Here is a 4880-nt window from a genome sequence, read left to right on the forward strand (position 1 = left end):
GTCCCGGGTAATGTCCGGTTGTTCGGTCGGATACTGTTTCGTTAAAGTGTTTAATTATTCCGTAAGGCGTCTTATACCTATATTTTTGTAACACAATTAATTCCTAACACATAGGAAAATATTCAGGACCATTTAGTCAAGTTTTTGCACAAGCCAAGTATGTTAACAAACACATGTAAGTATATCACAGTAATTAGAGAGCAGTTAACTAATTTCGCACAGTCGTCAAACACTTTAATTATCAATAATAAATTGTACGGAATACATAGGATTTTGAGGGTTGTCACAGTTTTCTTGTACCCAATTTTCAAACCGTTCTTGCCATCCTTTATATTCCTCGATATTCAATAGTTTGGGCGGTTTTTGCATTGTTCCCGTTTCGTTTTCCAACATCGTGTTTTGAACAATACTCATTGGGGTAACTGGTGTGGCGAATGCATTTAAAAATTCCTCGTCCATTTTCAAATTTTAATAATTTTCGTTAACAGCCTTAAAAGCAAAACCTCTAGTATACTGATACATTAGCGGAACTACTTCTGTTCAAATAAGCGAACCTCAAAATGTCCAAATAAGCGGAGCAGTGTAGTTCAAATAAGTGAACCAGATTGTACACAAGAGCGAACCGATTTTGTTCACAGAAGCGGAACTGTTAACGGTTCACAAAAGCGAACCAAAGTTTTTCACTGGAGCAGAACTACTTGATCTTTGAAGCGGAACCTTTCAAGTGAATCTAACTACAAAGTGTACACAAAAGCGAAACAGTTTGAACTTTTGGAGCGGATCTCTTGAACTTTTGTAACAATAAGCGGAACTAACGCGTTCACTCAAGCGGAACTATGAAGTGTCCGTATAAGCGGAACCTATTCGGATGTAAGTTTAGTCCACTTTTAATGCGAATTTTAACACCAAACTTTCCAGGATTTGTCTATATCCTATTACGCACAATCCTTGAAATTTTGAGCCGATTTTGATCGGTGAAACTTTCTTAACTGAAGAAAGAAGGTGTAGAAGTGAGAAATTTTGACGAATTCCAGCTATTCTCTGCAGAACTCCTCCTCCTGAAGCTCTGATACAACATGTAGGATCGTGTCTCGACCCGAACGAGTCGTTCAGAGGAGTTTTCGTCAATTACAGGTGCGGAAAACAAGTAATCAACGTAGAAACACCTTGCAAATCACTTTAAACACCTTTATGTATTGAATAATGACAGTTTACATCCAAATCTCGATCCGGCAGCACTTCGGTACGAGTTTTCAAGACTGTTACAAATGTTTCGCTTATGATGCTATATATAGGTGCTGAGGTTTCGCTTGAGTATACATGTTATACAAGCGAAACCTTTAGCTGACATTCAAGCGGAACTAAATGATGACATATAAGCGAAACTTCCTATGTCCTTATAAGCGAAACTATCTCCTATGAAACATACAATCTCCTATTTTCTCGTATAACGTGCCCTGATCTAACAATCTAATGCTAAAACTCGATCCAAGACGAAGTCAACAGATGTAGTGCACCAACAGCAACAAACACTCCGGAATAGTGAAATAAGCTTAACACACCTTAAATAACCTCCACATAACTTAGAAATAAGTTTTAGATGGTTTGGTCTGTTGAAATCAAGTTTGTTCGATCGTAGGGACTATTTGTGTCAAACTACGAAACTATACCGATTTGTATAGTAACGAACATTACGAAACTTGATCATAAGTTAAACATACCCTAAATAACCTTTACATAGCTTAGAAATAGGCATTGAGGGGTTTGGTATGCTAAAATAAACTTTATTGATCAATAGGGACTAAAAGCGTCAAAAAGTGCACAAGTTTGCATTTTTGCGCAAATTTTACGTTCTGAATACATTCGAACATCCAAAAATTCATGTAATCATTAAAATATTATGTTTTAGTGATTGGCTTGATAAAAATCCATTCGTCGCTTGATTTGGATCGTTTTTGCGTTCGTTACAACTTCCGTCGTAATTAACCGAACAACGCAATCGTACGACCAAACGAGCCGACATCCGAGATATTTTTTAGCACATTTAAGTTCCTATACTTTAACTTCATTTTAGAGCTTTGAAATGGGGTTAACGGGGCTTAAACGTGTCAAAAATGTATCAAATAGCATGTTTAGGGCTTCAGGGACTAAAACTGACATTTTGCAAAAGTGGCTGACCTGCAGGGTCCTTACGGACCGTATGCGACTCCTCTTGTGGTCTGTAAGCAGGTCCCAGACATCAGAATGTGTTTTCCAACTTGTTCCAGCTATTCCACACCTTTGCACCTTGTTTCTTTGATTCTATCTGCTTGTTTTTTATGCCCATGGTTTCACAAAATAGTGGGTATGTGGTGTACGGTCTAGATCGAAGCTCGTTTCCCAATAAATGATCCTATCGGTTCTAGCATTCCTATAAATACCCAACCCATTCACTTGCAAAACCCACACTTGATTTTCTGAGATATCTCTAAGTTGAGGTGCTAATCACTTCATACCAGAGATTACTTGGAAAATCATAGCTTGCGGGGACCTTTTGTAAGTATTCTTTCGTGCTTTTCATTCGTTTTTATCGTTAAAGTCAAACTGCGTTTTACATTCTGCATTGACCAGTTTATGGTCAACGCGAAGTTCGTTTGAACTTCATAACGTGAGCGTAATCACGATGGTTATAGTCCCTAGTGGCTATACCTACTGATTACCACGTTATCTATGCTCAGTGACGAGTCGTAGTTTCGGCCAAAATGCGTATTCTCGCGTATTTTGTAACCAAACTACTTAAGGTATCAAAACCATTTGTTTTGATATAAAAACCTGTTTTCTAACTTAACTAAACATGTTCTAGCATGTTTAGCTCGTCACTTTTTAGATGAGTGCTTGGGTAGAGTCGTAAGTCAGGCGGACTAAACACCCACTTAGACTTTCGAACACGACCCGTTTGGTCGATTATTAGGATCTGACCAAACTTGTTTAGTGACCATAGTTGTATAGGGAATAACCTTCCGAGGTTATGCCTTATGGTCACCTAGTTTAAGAGGTTGTATGATAAGTAGTTTATATGCCTTAGGTAGATTACCAAAATACCCTTTTCATGAATAATTGGTAATTAAGCATATGTAACCTAAATTTTTGTCACGTAACTAATTATGTAACATATTTAAACATTTTTTGGCATATAATACTTGTCATAGGACTAGTTAGACGTCTCGAACGCGCATTTGCGCGCACGACGCGTTAAAGTAGCGTAAGCTACCTTAATGGGTCGCTTTGGGTCGAAAGCACTTAGGTTAGGTTTCAATTTAGGATGTAAGCTTTGCTAAACCATATCACATAAGTTCCAACACTCATTTGGTTTACAATACCTCATTCTGTCTGATCGTCCGATTTAGGCGTCTATTGTTTGACTAGTGGTTCGATTACTAGGTGCTACTTGATTTCTTTGTTTTGCTTGAGGTTGTTGAAGTTCTATTGATTAAGGATACTTTGCACTTCATGTGAGTACATAGTTCCACTATTTTACTGTTTTCAATTGTTTTGGGGTGATTCATATGTACAAAATGATTTCAAGGTTTAAACAATGAATTCAAAAATGATTAAGATGGTTTATACTAAACTAATAACGATTTCAATAAAGTGAACAAACTTGTTGGTTGTCGTTACACAACAAATGACATTCATTAGCATTGATCAAGCCGACCAGTATTAGGTTATGGTACCATAGGATCTGACAAATCTCGTTACTGTACTACACCCATGGTTATGTGTGGGGGTTGTGGGTAGCGACTGAATCTGATGTTTGTTAACCTACCCTTTGGTGGTTTGTTAACTCGAGAAGCGAGAAACGAGGTGGTCGAGTCACTAAGGTTTGAATGTTGTTAGCGAGACAACCATAAATAGTTTTCACAATTAAAACGAGGAAGATTTAAATGAGTAAACGATTTGGAAAACGATTTTAACGAGTTAAACGATTTGGGTAAACGATTGGTTTTTGGTTAGTGTTTAGATAACGGGACGAGTGTAATGTGTTGAAGGCATGGTAGATACGCCGCTGGTACTTCTTATATATAAGTGTTTTCATCATATTGCATACCGTGGCATTATTTAGTTCACTTGGGAAAACGATTTTGAAACGATGTCACACAAACGATGTTTTCTAAAAGATATAAACCATACAAGTTTTTAACGAGTTTTTACAAGATGTTTTACGAGTTGGTTTTCTAAAACAAATGTTTTTGGGTTAAGAATCATGGCTACGAGATTTTATAAATTATAATCATCTTGATTTGAGTTGGTTAATTATGTTGCAATACATTTTTCAAAACAAGGTTTGTATTTTGACTCTTGTAGTCTAATTAATTACTGCAACATATAAACGAAGCCATGATTCCGATACTCTTACAAAACCAATGTACCCGCCAGCATTTCTTTGCTGACTTTGTTTTTACATATGTTTCAGTTGATGTTGCTTGATGTGATTTCTAGGATGCATGCGTCACATAGGATCTGGACGAGGCCTTAGTGACATAATAATAGTGATAGACGATGTGAAACTTGTTTGTTCTATGTTAAGACAATGTTAATGTTTAATTTTATCAACAAAACGAAACACTTTTTGTATCCATGGTTATGAAACAATAATTCTGTTGCAACACTCCTCGACGTTTCCGCCACGGTTTGTTGTCCTACGTGGTCGGGGTGTGACAATTGGCAAGACCGAACAAGAAATGTAACTTAAAAAATATTTTGGAACTTAATTCGCAAGTATATTTTGGTAAATAATATTTTGGACACAAGGAAACGAAAGTATGATTTTTATGATTATCACAAGAGTATATCATATTTTGACAAGAAGGAAATATATGATTTTTGGTGAATAAATATAT

Source organism: Helianthus annuus, chromosome 5 (genome assembly GCF_002127325.2).
Source record: "Helianthus annuus cultivar XRQ/B chromosome 5, HanXRQr2.0-SUNRISE, whole genome shotgun sequence".
NCBI lineage: Eukaryota > Viridiplantae > Streptophyta > Magnoliopsida > Asterales > Asteraceae > Helianthus > Helianthus annuus.